At 44.3% G+C, this 17,270-nt stretch overlaps 1 protein-coding gene across 3 annotated transcripts in view; it reads left to right on the top strand.

The window, feature by feature from the left end:
- NDRG1 (N-myc downstream regulated 1) overlaps positions 1–17,270 on the top strand; it is a 113,198-nt gene that overhangs the window by 47,487 nt on the left and 48,441 nt on the right. Inside the window, exon 1 of one of the 3 annotated variants that reach the window (XM_063131159.1) lies at positions 4,165–4,381. The exons of the other annotated variants lie outside the window; for them this stretch is intronic. The gene's annotated coding sequence lies outside the window, so the exon portion shown is untranslated. Of the gene's footprint in view, positions 1–4,164; positions 4,382–17,270 lie in introns of those variants that run through there. 3 annotated transcript variants of the gene reach the window in all.

Raw genomic sequence — 17,270 nt, 5'->3', positions numbered from 1 at the left:
TCCCTATAGCTTTTAAACTTTGAGTTTGTTTGACTCTATACTGTTAGCTTCACCCTTCCCGGTGCCTGTTTACACTTCCCTGTGCCTGTTTGCATTCTCTTTCCCTCCTTATTGTTTACTACAACTTTATTAGATTGTAAGCCTATGCGGCAGGGTCTTGCTATTTACTGTGTTATCTGTACAGCACCATGTACATCGATGGTGCTATATAAATAAACAATAATAATAACAATAATAAGGAGTTGTAATCTTAAATATTTGGTGGGCACGAGATTGGGGAAAGCTGTCCTAGCCATGGGTCAACATGGCAACACCAGAAAAAACCCTAAATTGTGCCCATTTCCCAGATGTTTAACACACCAGTGAGTTCATATTCATTGCCACAATACCAGTCAGGAATATGGTTATGATCAAATTCCCCCCAAAACAGAATCTTGGCCAAAGGTTTAGGACTCTGTCAATATGGAGCTATGTTCCGAAACTGCAGGAGACTTAGGCCTTAGCTTGACCTAAGGTTTATCCCGGGATCATCCCAGGGTCATCCCTGCCTGCTCCCAGGATATCCTGTGTGTCATTTATATGAACAGGGATGACCCCGGGACGATCCCAGGATAAGCCTAAGGTCTAGCTAAGGCCCTAATCCCAAATCCTGTTGCTTTTCTCAGATCCCCCGCCTGCTCATTCTGGAATTTCTCTTGGGGCGCAATCTTGCGCATGTTTAAACAAACAACAAAAAATCTTTCAGCTCCCAGCGTTCCCCAGCCAGCCATGATGGGTGGGGAAAGCTGGGAGTTGTCGGACATTTTTCTTGTTTGACTGAACATACATAGGATTGTTCTCTTAGCGCTTTTTTTTAGTAGAGCTGTGTGCAAACGGCCAGTCAAAATTCTCCACCCTATTTGTGGGTAGAAAAATTGGTGTGTGTGTGTGTGTGGGGCAATTTCACTGAATTTCTCCAGTTGGAGGAAAAATCCTCCCATAATTTCTCACAGGTAGGCATCAACATGGGAAAGGGTTGTAGAACAGCTTCTGTCTTTCTTCTCTGAAGGGTTTTCGTTTTTTCTGTACTGCTATTGCAAGTGGCAACAGCATCTACTGTGTTGGCAGCCTGGCCCCCATTTTGCATCCTCCACGAAACTCCATCTACCTGGCATCACTCCAGGACAATGAGGGGAGGGAATGCAGCCACCACAAAAATCATGGTGAATAAAATGTGGGGACCATTCTGAAAACTGTCCTTTTATTTCTAGGAGGTAAGGAAAGAAAAATCTCAGAAATTTCCTGAAAGTTTTCTTTCCCCACAAAAGGGGCTTCCATTTTTCTGCCTCATTCTTAGGGCAGTTTATAATTTATTTTGAATGTGGGTGGGTGGTGGTTTTGACCTCAATGAATCCCTGTGAGGTGGTTGAAAGTACTGTCTATATTCTTTCCATTACACCTCTCACCATTGCTCTACAGTCTCCCAGGCTGCCTGCACTTCCTGATCTGAACAGACCCTATGGGAGGAATAAAATTCCATGATCTCTTCCCCTGGGCAGGAAGTGCAGGAAACCAAGGAGGTGACAGGCTGTCAGAGAGATGAACGTGCATTGAAAGACAGGACACTCACACACACTTCTCAATCCTCTTATAAGTAAGGCAAGCACAAGAACCCTGAACCAAACCCATGAGAATTTCTCCAAAATGTCTCATCCTTTGAATTTCTCTTGGGAAGCAATTTCTTTTCTATCAAATTGAATGAGAATGGTCTGAACTATTTGTAGGAGAAATTTTTGGCACAGCACTAGCTTTTAGCACCGGAGCAAATAGCAATAGTATGTTCTGAGAACAACTATTTTGCCGGCTCCCCACAGGATAGTTGGGTAGTACTGGGGGAGATAGATTCATCTGAACAGATATGCGTGGTACACCATGCATCTGTCAGATGCACAATGCCACTTGTCATGGTGGGGGGAGAGATGGAAAACTGAGAGTGTTGGCTATCTGGCAAGTTTTAAAAGGGTCTCTTGTGGCTGCGTGTCAATCTCAAATGTGTATATTGTTAAATTAATGCATGCAAGATTGATTATTGGTAAATGAATGGAGGCTAACCACCAACATGAGCAACATGCTCTTTCTCTCACACATGTGTATATTTTGTCATGCTTACTAAGTATCTTTGAATCATACTGAACAAGCCAACCATTTGGTTGTCAGCTAGGTGGAATCTTCAGCTGGTGGGGAAGAGTTTGGGCAGTATTGGTGGAAGGCACACAGATCTGGGATACATAAATCAGGGTTGGAGAAGTGGACTTCCAGGGGTTGTTGGACTTCAACTCCCATCAGCCCCAATCAGCATGGCTGGGAGAGAAAGTGAATAGGGATACATTTTTCTCCTTCTCTCACAATACTAGAACGCAGTGGGGTCATCCCATGAAGCTGATTGGTGGGCCGTTCAGGACAGATAAATGGAAGGACTTCTTCACAGAGCGCATAGTCAAGCTATGGAACTCACTACCACAAGATGCAGTGATGGCCACCAATTTGGATGGCTTTTAAAGGGGATTAGAGAAATTCCTGGAGGAGAAGGCTGTCAACAGCTACTGGTCCTGATAGCTATATACTCCCTCCAGTATCAGAGGCAGAACTTAATGGCAGAAGTTGCTGCCATGCACACCAGTTGCTGGGGAACATGGGTGGGAGGGTGCTGTTGCACTCATGTCCTGCTTGTGGGTTCCTGGTCAGCAGCTGGATGGCCACTATGTGAACAGAATGCTGGACTAGATGGACCCTTGGTCTGATCCAGCAGGGCTCTTCTGATATTCTTATGTCCAACAACCTCAGGTTACCTGTCCCTGATATAAATAACAGGCATGCGACAGGTGACTTTTACTCTTCTGACTGCATCTTCCTGCCTGGGCTGGGGAAAAGCTGCACCTGTTGCATTTCTGCCTGCTGTGCTGCTGTTCAAAAGTACAGGAGCTCTGTGCTCAGAAATGAGGCAGGGATGCTAAAATTCACTCTCCCCCAGGCACTTGGGATGAAAAAAAGCAGAGACCCAGCTCGATGTGGATTTAAAATGTGAATTCCCCCCCCCCCACACCCCCCTTTCCCCTTCCTGCCAAATCTTTTACAGGAGAAGCACTTCTTTTTTCTTCAGCAACCTGATCCTTGGACTGAGTGTCATGGCGGGGGTGGGGTGGGGGTGTAGCAGCCCCCCCCCCAGTAGGTCAATCTGAATCCTTCAAAATGCACCCCCGATCCTTTGCCACGTTTTCTGCTTTGCTCGAAAGGAGGGGGGCGGGGGAAATACACCCCCCACCCCCAGCGATTAATTTAAAACTGCTGCTTGCTCCTAAATAAGCAGCGCACAAGGGTTGACCTTTTAGGATGGGATCCTCCACTGCGTGTTTACCTGGGAGCAAGCAGCAGCAGCCCCGTTTAAACTCCGCAGTGGGAGTAGTAACTTGAGTCAATCAGGCCTTGAAAGAAAGAAAAAAGAAAGAAAGAGAGAGAGAGAGAGAACGAGAGCGAAAGAAAGAAAGAAAGAAAGAAAGAAAGAAAGAAAGAAAGAAAGAAAGAAAGAAAGAAAAGGCAGTTTGTTGGTTTTTTGGCCAATATGCAACGTGCAACCAGTGGAGGCTGGTGGCTCCGATTGTCAGTGGTGCAGTGAATCGGGTCTGGGTTTCATTCAGAACCCGTCAGAACTCTAAAGGAGCTATCCAAGGTGCTGAACCTATTTTGGGCACGGGGTTCAGCACTTTGGATAGCCCCTTTAGAGTTTTGTACGGGGATTACGGAAACCAGGAGCGGATCCTCAGCCCCACCGACATCGCAGCCACCAGCCGCCACTGCCTCCAGCCAAGCTGATGCTCCAACGCGCTGCGCAACAGACTGTTGCTCAAAGAGGACAGGGTGGAGGGAGGTGGCCGGGGGCGGGGCCGGGGCGGGGTGGGGAGAATGGGCGGGGCCCAAAGAAAGACGCTCGCCCGGAGCTGCGAGGAAGACGTGCGTGTGTGCGGTCGAGCCTTCTCCCGGATGGGGGGAGGGGGCGGAGCCAGCAGGCGGAGAGGGGCGGGCCAGAAGCAGGTCCCGCTACAGCGGGCGTGGCCAGGGGCGTGGCCCGAGGCGGCAGCGTATAAAAGCAGCTCCGACGTCGCCGCGCGCTCGGACATCAACAAAGCTCGAGGAGCGACGTGGTCGGTTAGTGTGGTTTGCCGCGCGCTCTCTCTCTCTCTCTCTCGCGGTGACCGTTGGAAGGCAGGCAGACGCCGGGGGCGCGCTTCAGAGGAGGAGGAGGAGGAGGAGAAGGGCTCCTGCGAGGCTCTCGCCATCTCCCCAAACCCCCTCACCTGTGTGGGGTCCAGTCCTTGGGTTGACAGCTTAGCGGCTCCTCGCCCAGGTAAGAAGCTGGAGACACCCACCCTCTCTCTCTCGCAGGCAGCCAGCAGCCTTCCTCCCCCAGACCTGGACTACAATGCCCATTGTCCCCAGCTTGGGAGGGTGGTGGTGCCTAGTTTGTGCTTAGAACTGGGTGAGACCCACTTCAGCGATCAAGGGGGGATGTTGGTCCAATTGGTCCATCTCTCTAGCCTACCTCACAGGGTTGTTGTGAGGCTCTTACGTAGTTGTTTATTTACATCTCTGTACTGTCCAGTAGCCGATGCTGTCTGGGCAGTTCACAAAATAAAGCCCCCCAAAAGCCTGTGAATTGTGATAGCGTAATGTGGTGGCGGTGATGGGGAGAATGGTGTCTTGAGTCCTTTGGAGGAAAGGTAAGTGGGGTATGCATGCAGTAATTAGATTGGCAACACCCACCGACCCACCCAAGGGTGCCAGCCTCTTCTTCTCTCAGGGGTGGACGAGGTCCTGGTTTAGCTCCCATTTAGAGAGTGTCTCGTTACAGCTATCTCTGTCCTCGTGGACTTAACTTGCTGATAAACTTGGTCAAATCTTTGCTGTCATGGATCATCTCTCATTTCCTCTTCTTTTTCCTTCCTCCACCCCATCCCAGCCCAGCATGTGAAGCTGGCAGGCTTGATACCTTGTCTTGCTATCCCTACAGAGCTGCATTTCTCAACCTGGTGCCTTCCATATGTTTTTGACTTCAACTCCCATCAGCCCCAGCTGACATAGCAAATGGACAGGAATTGTGGGAGCTGTCACCCAAAACATCCAGAGGGCATCAGATTGGAGAAGTCTGCCTCAGATAATAGATCCTTCCGTTGTCGTTTTAAGCCATAGGGTAGGAAGCTTCTCGTAGAGTATTAAATCGAGGCTGACAATACAGCTTTAAAACACACATGAACACTAAATGAACTTTATATTGGATCATCACATGCCTAAAGTTTTCTAGGGAGGGTACAAAGATTAGAAAATCAACAAGCAATAAAGAATAGCTCACTGTTGATCCAGATCTGTTTTTAGGGCGAGTCTCTGCAACGGGAATCTGAACTCAACAGGAACCTGATTTCAACTTAACCCCATTCTGGCTGCAAATAATATATTTTCTTTCTTTTTCGTTAGTCAGGGAGGATGATCTTTCCCTGTACTCAAGTATTTTCGGTTGGAGAGAAAATAGGATTGATTAGTCTATCAACCTATTTTAAACGTTTTTATAAAGAAGAAAAAGCACTGCTGGATCTGGCTAAAGTAAATTCCAATTTGTCTAGCATCCTGTTTTGAAATAATGACCAGCAAGATGTCCTGGGAAGCACATGTGCAAGGCATGTAGGCAGCGATAGGCTGTTTTGTTGTTTGACAATTGTCTTTGAGGTATATTGCTTTGGAACATGGAGGCTCTACTTAGTTTTGATGGTTAATTGCTGTTATTTTGAGAAGACCATAACTTAGATTTGAGTAATATCACTCAAATAATAATAGATTTGAGGGATGGGAAACCCTTCACCCATCTTTACGTGGATTACGTTTTTGGGAGGGGAGGAGGAGAAGAGAGAAGGTGTTCATACATCTCTTGTGTTAAATGGCAGTCTAGACTTTAGTCCAAGATAATGGAGGACAAATGGCTTCTAGCTTTTTGTGAGGTGTATTCAATTGGCAGAATTCCTGGACTAGGATGAGTGATCTGATTCAGGAAAGGAATTTGTATGGCCTGTGTAGGATTAAATGCTAGAATTTATCCCATGGAAAGTTGAGGTGAGAGATGGATTTCAACATAGTTCATCCTTGTTCTAAAATTTCCCCAACTTGGTGCCCTCCAGGTGTGGTGACTTCCCCAACTTGGTGCCCTCCAGGTGTGGTGAATTATATCTCCCATAATCCTGAACCAGCTGGTTGGGCAGTGATGGGAGTTGGAATCCAACACACCTAAAGGGGCACCAGGTTGAAAAGGCTGTTCTAAAATGAAGAGGGGAACTGTAGTTAATCTCTACATTCCGTATGCTCTGGAGTGAGTAGAAATGAATATGGTTGTATTATGTGTACCATGAAGCAATGGTACACATAGTACCATTTCTGTACTACTGATTGGAATGACTTCATAGTATGTCTTATTTTAAAGTGTACAGGCTCTGCCCCATGCTCTTCTAGCCTCAAAAGTGAAGGAGGGGGTACTGCATATTATTTTTCCACTAATAGTTATTCCTCCAGGTGAGTGGGGTTAACAGCTTTGAAATGTAAGATGTCTCTCAGGTCAGGTGAAGGGAATTAATACATACTCCAGATGTCAAAATTCCAGATGTGTAGCTGTTAATTTCCTAGAACAATACAGAAAACAAAGCAGTGGCTTCTTTAAAACTATCAGCTTTATTGGGCTTTCGTCGACTTGAGCCCCCTGTATCAGTAGAAGAAGGCGCCAGTCTACGGAAGGGTGTGTCACAACACGTCACTAAAAGTGCCATAGGACCCTTTATGGCTAGATTTTTAAATAGGTCCAACTGCATTCCCTCGACTTCTCTTAGATTCTTAATGTTTATTATTAAGCAAGTGCTTCGCTTTCGTTGCAGCAGGCTAACACGGCTACCCTTCTGGGAATTGGCTAGTGGGTGTGATTTGATTTTTCATATTGGCGAGGTGAAGGGCGTGGCTACCTGAAGTAGTGGGACAATCTTGCTGGCGAAAGCATACGTAGGAGGCTAGGTGCCAGAAATGGCTGTCTGCTTGATGAATAGTGGCAAGGTATGGTAAAATGGGATGTTTAGGTGACCGTGGCTATGATGCACAGTGTACTCAACGGAAGTTAACTTGGGTTGTAATCAGCAGGACTTTTCAAGCCTAAACATATTATTTTCAAGGGATGAGCATGCAGCGCCTTGGGAAAAGGTAATGCATGCTCATATGTCTGGGATTGCAAGCATAGACAGATGTGCTTAGTTGTGGTTTTAGAATGGGGTCCTATCAGTTAATGGTGGGGGGGCAGGAAAAGAGGAATCGTAGGCCTTTAGCACAAGGGTGGGGAGCCTCAGGCTTGGAGGTCCAGATCTGCCCCTCTGCTGTTTCCCCAATGGCCATTCCCATAGCCCCACCTTATGGGAGGGGCCATAGCTCAGTGGTAGAGCACATGCTTTACATGCCAAAGGTCTTTGACTCAAGATATCTCCAGGCAGGGCTAAGAGAAAAATCCTGAATGAAGCCCTGGGGAGCTGTGGCCAGTCAGTGTTGATAGTACTGGACAAGATGGACCAGTGGTTTATTACAGTATAAGCCAATATCTCTTTCTCCCAAGCACTCATCATTCTGCACTTTCCTGACTTTTGTGGCGATTTCCCCCCATTCTAAATGGTTGAAATGCCTCCTGTAATGCTTAGTTATTGGCAGTAAGAACTTGAAGCTATATTATGCTGGTATTTTATGGTGTGTGTTTTTTTACTCCATCCCACTTCCCTTTGGCCCTGCAAACCTTTGATTTCACCTCCACCCACCACTTGAATTCGGTCCCTTAAAGCTTCTCCAAAATTGAGTTTGGTCCTCAGACTGAAACCCTTAGCAAGTAGCTCAATATCCCCCCCCCCCAAGAAATCTCTTGAAATCCTGAAGACACGTGACAAGGGCCCTCGGATTTATGAACAGCTCCTTGGTGCAAGACGTCTCACATTTACATGTAAAACGGAGAGCAAAAATAGCCACAAAGAGCAAAGTTGGAGAAGGTCATTGTAGGAGAGGAAATCCTAGCGGTTCCCGTTTGGGCAGCAAAGACTCGAGATCTCTTCCTTCACCCTTCTTGGAAAAACGGTAGAAACAGCTGGAAACCTCTAGACATCGGCCAAACTGGGCTGGGCTTGGAATGGGGAAACGGGTTCTGTCTCCGTAGGGAGGTGGCGGCAGACACTGAAATTACTGCTGGCAAGTTGTGAACTCTTTTAAGCACGACAGCTTCCTGTGTCTACAACAAATTGCAGCAGGCTGTGGTTTCATGGGCCCCTTTGCTGCTGTCCTAGTTTAAGAGTCATTGCCTGCTGCTGGAATTGCACCCAGATGTTTAAGTCAAAGGAGAACCCTTGAAATTAGTGCAGACTTACTGCATTCCTTGAATCGGTGTATCGAACGCTTACCATTTGTTACCTTGTCTTCTTTTCTTCTATAAAAAGCTGAATGTGGTGTGTGGTTAAAGTACTGACGAAAACCAGTTCAAACCGATACCTTTAAAGCAATGTTTTTGTAACTTTGAAAGCTTAGTATGAGTTTTTATAATCCCGAACTTCTCAAAACTGTGATAATAGTTAATTTGAAATGTGTCGATTTGTTTCATAACCACCACTCACTTGGGGGATAACTTGCTCCAGAGAGACAGTCAACTCATACATAAACTCTTCCATATATTAAGATATTTTGCCAAAGCCCAGCTTCACGTGACTCACCATCTTGAAAGGTAAAGTGGGTGGCCATGTAGAACAGGATCTTTTCTGTGACAGCACCGAGAGTTTGGGATATCTCCCTGGCTTCATTCTTGGGAGTCAGTGCTATTACATTTTTGTGTCATTTAAAAACCTTCATTTTTTCAAAGTCTTCTGGTGCAACTTGATTTGATTGGCTGCTCCATTCTCCCTTTTACCTGTTAATAATTTAATAAAGTTGGAAGGGCATTTTTAAAACTATGTAGTCCAATCCACAATGCAGAATGCTATGCATTTTTTTTTTAATTTAGTGAGTTGTTTGGGATCAAGATGGAATCTAAATATTTCATATATTAATACAGAATTACAAGAACGTATGGGATGCTTTGCTATGATAGTTCAATGAAACCTCTATATCGAAGCAGTATAGCTCTGAATATCAATGCTGGGGACAAACGGGGGAAGGTATTTGTTTTCATGCTTCGGCTGTGAACTTTCAGAGACATCTCGCCAGCCGCTGCTGGACACAGAATGCTGGGCTCAATGGGGCTTTGTCTAGTCTAGCAAGGCGTTTCTTATATTATGTTTTTGTTAGAACAAGCAAAACCCAAACTGAGTGGGAGGCACTCTTATTTTGTATTTCTTGTGCAGAGTGTTCATTTCTAATAGTTCCTGGGAATAGTAGTGAACTCTGCAGGGACTGACTATGACCAGGATGTGCACTTTGATGTTTTGCACAATATTGATAGTTCTACATGAAACATCAATTTTTAAAACTTAATATTTGATTACAAATGCAGAGGCTGATTAAGTGAGCAAGTAATAAGCTTTAGAGCAAGGGTGGGCAACTCCTGGCCCTCCGTATGTTTTGGCCTACAATTCCCATCATACCACAGCGTTGTCTGTGCTGGCTAGAGCTGATAGGAGTTGTAGGTCAAAATATCTGGAGGCCCACAAATTGCCCAGCCCTGCTTTAGTGGAACACTGTTAATGGATTCAAGAGGAAGCTTTGTAGAAGCTCACCTAACCCAGGTAGCCTGATGAGATCCGCTGTCTGTTAGAGTTGTCGAAATCCCGCATTTCTAAACGCTGCTTCTGCTTCCTTTGCTTGGACAATTGATACAGTGGTTTTATGCATCTCTGAAAATGAAATCATTAAATTGGATGTTGGACGCAGGGCACAGAGACGAGCATGAGTGAAATCAGATGAGCTGCCATGTGGCGAAGTAGTAAACAACCAGAGCGGAGTGGTGGATCTCTGCCAAGCCTGTGGTAAGCCCTGCTTGGCTGGCTTAGTTTCTGCCAAAATTAGTCATGACAAGTTGACTTTAGCAGTTTGATCATATAATGGACAGTTCTTGCACAAAAAATAAGCGGAGATCAAAACAACGCATTAGATCAGTTCACCTATGTGGGGGGTTTCCCCATCGGTGAATCCGTAACTCAACAGATAACAAGGGCACAATGAAGTAGCGACTAGCAAGTGATCAAGGATTACTGTTTCTGTTGAATTGTAAAATAATAAAGCACCTTTGCATGTCTGAAAAACTCTGATATGCTTTGTCAAATAGACCAGAGAACTGATGCACCATCGTGGCTGAGAGAGAGCTTAACTAGCAGTTGAGAAGTCCCAGATTCATATCACAGACTAGTTGTAAACGTGTTGGACTGTCTTAGGCAAGCCTTGACTTCTTGACCACAGCTCCTCCTCATCTACACACAGAGATAATACTGGCTTAGCTGCCCTGCTGTGGTGTTGTACTGTGGGGCTTTTGCTGATGTAGATGCCAAAAGGATATTGTAAGTTAGAGCCATTGTTAGCAAAGTGTGATGCAGGCAGTCCTGAGTGCTAGAAAAGGTAAGGTGCTTCTCTGACTGACTCGGGAAATGTGGGAGCGCTGCTCTTCCTATTCCTTACCTTTCTCGACAGAGTAGCCTTGGTTCCTGTATTCTGTGCCGACAGTGAATTGACCAATGTGGCAGTTTCGTTTACATAATATTTGGTAAGACTGTACCAGTACTGATGTCTGTGCAAGCTAGTCAGTGTCCTCTGTGGTGTTTGAATTGGGGTCTTATCATTTGCTGCTCAGGCTTACTACTTTGTGGATTCAGTGCTGAACTCTGAAAAAGGGCTTCCAGTTCCAATTGGTATGGATCAAACTGTCCTTTATATTGCCCATGCCCCACTTAATTTTAAAACCTCCATCTCCTATCTTGTAATTTGTTGTTAATGTCGCATTTTTGCGTTACTTTGTAAGCTGCTCTGCAAAACACGGCTGAAGAGCAGCTAATTTTTAAAATTAATAATATCCTCTGCCCTGCAGACCTGATCACAGGGCCAGGCTATTTTACATTTGCAATTCCAGATTTGCTGGACATGTTTTGAGTTTCATCAGCAAAAGACTGCGCCTTGCAGATAGCTTAGACACACATAGATACCAACCCATGCTAATGATTTTTGTGGTGGGTGGGTGGGTGGGTGGGGGGAGAGGCATCTGTGCAGCTACCGATAGCGTTCATATGAGCTTTTGAAGCCCCAACATGACTTCCCAGATCTTACAGGAGATACCTGTTGTTCAGTTGTGGGCTTTCTTTTAAATTTTGGTTTCTGTATAGGGGCCATACATCCCTGCTGCTACGCCTTTGTGGATTCATGAAGTGTGATGAGTCTTTCCAGCAATTGAACTTTCCTGATATCTCTTGCGATTAAGCTCCATGTCGTAACCATATATCAGGACAAATGTATAAAGGAAAGGGACCTCTCATGCAAGCGCTTGAGTCATTGCTGACTCCTAGAGGGATGGCTGCTTTTGCTGATGTTTTCTTGGCAGACTTTGTCGCGGGGTGGTTTGCCATTGCCTTCCCCGGCCATGATTACCTTTCCCCCAGCTAGCTGGGTACTCATTTTACTGACCTCGGAAGGATGGAAGGCTGAGTCGACCTGAGCCTGCTGCCTGAGAACCAGCTTCCGCTGGGATCGAACTCAGGCCGTGGGGAGAGTTTCGGCTGCAGTAACTGCCGCTTACCACTCTGAGCCACACGAGGCTGTATAAAGAAGAGCCCTCAAAAACATAAGATGTTGAACTTTGGCTTTCCTTCTGGATTCTGAGGCTTTGGTTGCATAAGAATGTTATGTCCTAATTATTCCCAATATGGCAATGCTAATGGTAACTTTCAAGATTACTGCAGCCGTAAAGATCGAAATAGAAGCCTAGTTTAAAGCCTAAACAGCTGGGCACAGCACCAAGCAACCACAGCAGTCCCTGCTGTTTCATGTAAAGAAGAATGTGGCATTATTTGGCTTTGCCAGATTGTCATGTTACAGTCATTGCTTTATAGGAAGATGGAACTAAAATCTGTATAATGCATACAGCAAGAGAGGATGCTCTTCTTAAACAGTGTGTTGTGTGCCAACACTGCTGAAGTAAAATCTGGGTTAATCTGCTATGGGGATCAATGGCTAGCAATGCCATTCAGTACAAAATTCATAGCAGAAGCATCTCTGCTGGGGGAGGGCTGAAATATACTGTAAAAGCCTCTTGACTGTTGCGCAACATACTGTGGGTTAGATCAGTGGCATGTGGGTAGTAGATTGGGATCTACTGGAAGATCTTTGGGTGATTTGCAGTAGATTAGCAGGGTTTCAGACTCCCAGTATTTTAACACTGGCGGCCAAAAGCCTTTTCCTGCTGCTACAATCAAGGAAACTCGGGGTGGAAACAAGAATAGATTTTTTTTGCAGAAGGATATCTTTGTGTTCTCCAATTTTGGTTTTGGAAACAAATTCCTAGGCTGAGCATGTGCTCAGAGGCATTCTGTTCCACAGTTCTTCCTGAGGTACGATTCTGCACCTTGGGTTTCTGGTGAAAACGTATATCCTGGGCAGGATGTACACTACTGCACTGTTTATAAAGTATTCGCAACTGTTGGGGCCCTTGACACATTCCATGTACCGTTTTCAATCCACTTTCAAAGGGCCCGTTCAGAAGTCACCTCAAACCATGGCTTTAACCACAGTGGTTAAGCCAGAAAGCCAGGCGGTGTTCAGAAGACACCTTAAACCATGACCTTAACCTCGGTGAATAAAGCAAAAAGCCTTATTCGTTGTGGTTAAAGCCATGGTTTAAGGTGTCTTCTGAACACGGCCTAGCTTTCTGGCTTAACCACAGTGCACACTTAAGTAGCTGTAAAACTGTAATGGCAAGAAAAGGAGAAAAAAAAAGATGAAATATAAAGAGATGGAGGCTATTTTTCTTTTGAAGTTTCTATTGCCCCTGGTTGGACTGCTGAAGCAATCCTCTTTAGCAATGCAAGCAATGGCAGTGGGCACTTTAAACAAATTCTGCTCTATGTACAGCCCCCATTTCTGCAAGGTGGTGTATCTTTCAACATGGTTGCCATAATGTGCAAAAAAATCCCTGCATTCAACATGGCATGCCAGTATATTTTAGTGCCTAGCTGTTCCGTGGGTATCATCAGAGATGGTCACATTTGAATCATAGAATAGTAGAGTTGGAAGGGGTCTACAAGGCCATCGAGTCCAACCCCCTGCTCAATGCAGGAATCCACCTTAAAGTATTCCTGTCCAGCTGCCTCTTGAATGCCTCCAGTGTGGGAGAGCCCACGACCTCCTGAGGTAACTGGTTCCATTGTTGTACTGCTTTAACAGTCAGGAAGTTTTACCTGATGTCCGGCCGGAATCTGGCTTCCTGGATTTCAGGAAAAACTTCCTGACTGTACTGTTGCTTTAGCTTTATTAAAGTTTGGAAGGCCAACATAACTTGCCTCCATTTAGCCGAATGTGACTGGCCAAAGTCCTTAATCTTGGCATGTTTATGTACTTTGTTCAGAAAACCAAACCTGCTGATAAACTTATTCAATAGCTGGAAGAGCTTGGCATGCTGGGTATATTCAAGCATATTAAATATTGCAGCATAGATCTAGGTCATGTTTACAAGGAGGGGGTGGGATATTAGAACGTGTTCATATAGAAAAGGGCTTGCCGTAGATAAATGTGAACTCCTGATGTCATACAGTTGTTAAGAGGATTTTCATATTTCAACAGGGAAATGCAAATCTTCTAAAACGGTTGAGTTGGACAGTAAACATTCAGACTAGATTGTTTCATAGTGTTGTTTCTCATACAAGATGACTTCTAAATGTCATTAACTTGGCCAACTGGAATATGCAGAAGCAGTTGTCAAATAGATCCCAGTGGTGGCCAGGATCGGCTGAATATTTAATAAGCAGGTATTATAATTCTGAATTTTTCAACATACCTGGAAATTTATTTATTTAAAATATTTTTCAGCTGGCTTGACAAATGCGATTACAAAGTAGAAAACCGAAAACAACAAATATAAATACAATTATTTTAAATAGCTTAAATCTATACCTTATGAAAGAACTTCCAGGTCTTTATACTTATTTTTTAATTTTATTTATTATTGCATTTATATCCCGCCTTTTTTCCTCCAAGGAACCCAAGGCGGCGTACATCCTCCTCCTCCTCTCCATTTTATAATCACAACAACAACCTTGTGAGGTGGGTTGGGCTGAGAGTCTGTGACTGGCCCAAAGTCACCCAGTGAACTTCCATGGCCAAGTGGGGACGAGAACCTGGACCTCCCAACTCTCAGTCTGACACTTTCGCCACTACACCACACTAGCTCTCGTACTTGTATACAGAAAGAGAAGGAACCAAGTCTACCTTGCACAGAATGGTATTATTTTGGCCCATCACAGAAAATGCTCTGGGCCTATTCACACAATCGTGGGGGTGAGTAGGGAAACTAAGCTACAGGGAGAGATAAGAAAACCACGACTTGTGTGCCGCTCACATGACCACAGAACCATGCAGAGCAGCATGGTTCCTTCATCCATCTCCGTAGTGTGATTCCCTCATTGTCATCCTGCTGCAGTGACCATGTTGTCCCAGTGGCCGCCATGGCAGGAATCAGGTCACACTTGCTGCACCAGCCATCGCCATGGGATCACAACCACAGAGTTCTACTGTGCACACTACAGTGTCGCCGGAATCAGGTCACACTTGCTGCACCAGCCATCGCCATGGGATCACAACCACAGAGTTCTACTGTGCACACTACAGTGTCGCCAAAAGTTCTGGAAGCTCTAGGCCGCCGTCTCACTAGTCGCTGGGATTTTTCCATGCATGGGCGGATTTATATCTGGAACCCCACACAGATGATACATTAAAACTCGCTGGGACCCTTTACTGCCACTGCAGAGGGTGTGTACCCAGGGTGGCTACTTTACCAATTGTGAGGGGGGAGGGATGTACCCCCACAGAACATGCTAACCCTATATGGGTCGCTCCCAAGTGCGACCCACAGTGAGTTAGCATTTCATGTAAACCCAATTTCTGTATCTTGTACCTGGTAGGCGCATGGGGTGACATGTGCTCTAAGAAAGACAGAGCTGGTGCTGGAAAGAGCCACTCTTCTCAGTGCCTGCTGAGTCCTCCACCACCCACATCCCTACTGTTACCTCTGATCTCAGATTGAAGTTAACAGTGGAGATTCCTTTAAATGCTGCTCCTCCCCCCCCCCGCCCCACAACTGGGAATTCTCACTTTCTGATCTCAGATGTTTTTGCAGTGATCCCTGAAGGGATATTTTACAAAGCAAAGCCAAACTTAGCGAAAGCAATTTAGTTTTTGGATATTTTAAGGATATTAAGTCTTGTAAGTCAAAATTGTTGCTGAACTAACTAACTGTTGGTTACAGCAAAATGTTCTGGCTAGATATTGGAGGGCAGGTGATTAGCTTATAATGATGGAATGGTTGACACATGTCTTAGATGAGACAGAAATGTATAGAGGAACAGATGTGATTTGATGGGGAAATGGACAAAGAAACATGATTGTTGGCCAAAATGGTGTGCATATATTTATTTTGAAAATTCATCTAGTTAGCGAGGCTTTGGATTTAGCTATCATATGTTATTCCACAGTTTTACTTTGTTTTTAACTGTGTAAAACTTGTTTCCAGACTTTATGGATGCCTGTTGTGTTATTGGTTTTGTGTTTCTTAACAAGTAAATGTAATAAAAATGCAAGGTAGGACCTAGAAATAGCAAATCTACTGCTTAGAAAGTTGTGCTTAGAGCAGACCCATTGAAATCAATGCAAAAACTTACTTATACCTAATAAGTCTCATTGATTTAAAGGGTTTGCTCTATGAATGACTATGTTTGAATCCAATCCCATTTTCAAACCATATTCTACTTCCCCCTCCCTCCTAAAAACCACAAAAAAACCACCCCTCTTCTGTACAAGTTCCTTCCTTAAGTCTATTATTATTATTATTATTATTATTATTATTATTATTATTATTACCTGCCTCTCCCTCTGGATCGAGGTGGGAACAACACCAAACGCAATATAATACATAAAATTAGTTAAAAGAGCATATAAAACCAATACAATATTAAAATAACTATCACAGCAGCTTAAAAATTCTTAGGTTTAAAATTCATCTGGGTAGGCCTGCCGGAAGAGACTAGTCTTTACAGCTGTCAAACTCTGAGAGAGCTTTAAGCTGACGAATCTCCTCCGGACTCCTAATAAAACACTCAAAATATTTTTTAAAAACAATCTGTCTTAAGTGTTAAGCATTGTGCGACGATTGATGTCTTGCTAGCAAGATGAAAGACACATAAAGAAATCAGACATTTTTGCAATGAGCCTTGAAGGACAGCTCACAACATTTTAGACAGCAAAGGCAAACTGAGTTAACACACAGTAAAATGAAACAAGATGTTCCGTGTAACAAAGTCCCAAAGAACATAGCTGGACAATAAGTGGACACAGAAAGGGTGGGTTAGAAGGGCAGCAACGAAGTTCCAAATTCTTAAGGTCTATAAAAGTATTTTGTTCAGACCGACTAAAGATAGCAATCTGGTATGTGAGTTTTCATGTTAGAGGATCTCTTAGGCTGGGTTTTACAAAGCAAAAGAAATTAAAGGGAGAAAATGTTTCTGGCCAGTGAGCTGAAAAGATTTGCTGCTGGAGGATACTTCCCTGACCAGAAGCATGTCAATATAATAGTTATGACTCTTACGGTACTGGTCTCAATGACCACATACACTTTTTAGCTAAACCAGTCTGTTCACGAAGATGGCTGTTCACATCTTAAAAGTTTTGTTTTGGTGGAGAAAACCAGTACAAAAACCTAATGAATCATCCAGATAACCATAGATGTATAAGAATTCAAGAACTACATACGTATTTCAGAAAGGTGTATGAGATATCAGTAGTACCCATATAATTTGCATAAAGATGAATTTCAAAAAATTGCTGACTTGATTGGTGCTCAGGATGACCATTGTGTATATATGCTTCCAAAGGAACTTCTAATATGTAATTATTAGAATGTTTAGTTAAAGGTTAATGTTCTTAACAAAGAAATTACCATCAGAAAATTAAGTGAAGGTAATGGAACAAAGCCAACTATCCACCTCTATTCCTATAAAGTATAT

This window comes from Elgaria multicarinata, chromosome 7 (genome assembly GCF_023053635.1).
Source record: "Elgaria multicarinata webbii isolate HBS135686 ecotype San Diego chromosome 7, rElgMul1.1.pri, whole genome shotgun sequence".
NCBI classification, from domain to species: domain Eukaryota; kingdom Metazoa; phylum Chordata; class Lepidosauria; order Squamata; family Anguidae; genus Elgaria; species Elgaria multicarinata.
Note: the sequence above shows the minus strand (reverse complement) of the source record. Positions and strands in the feature narration are given on the sequence as shown.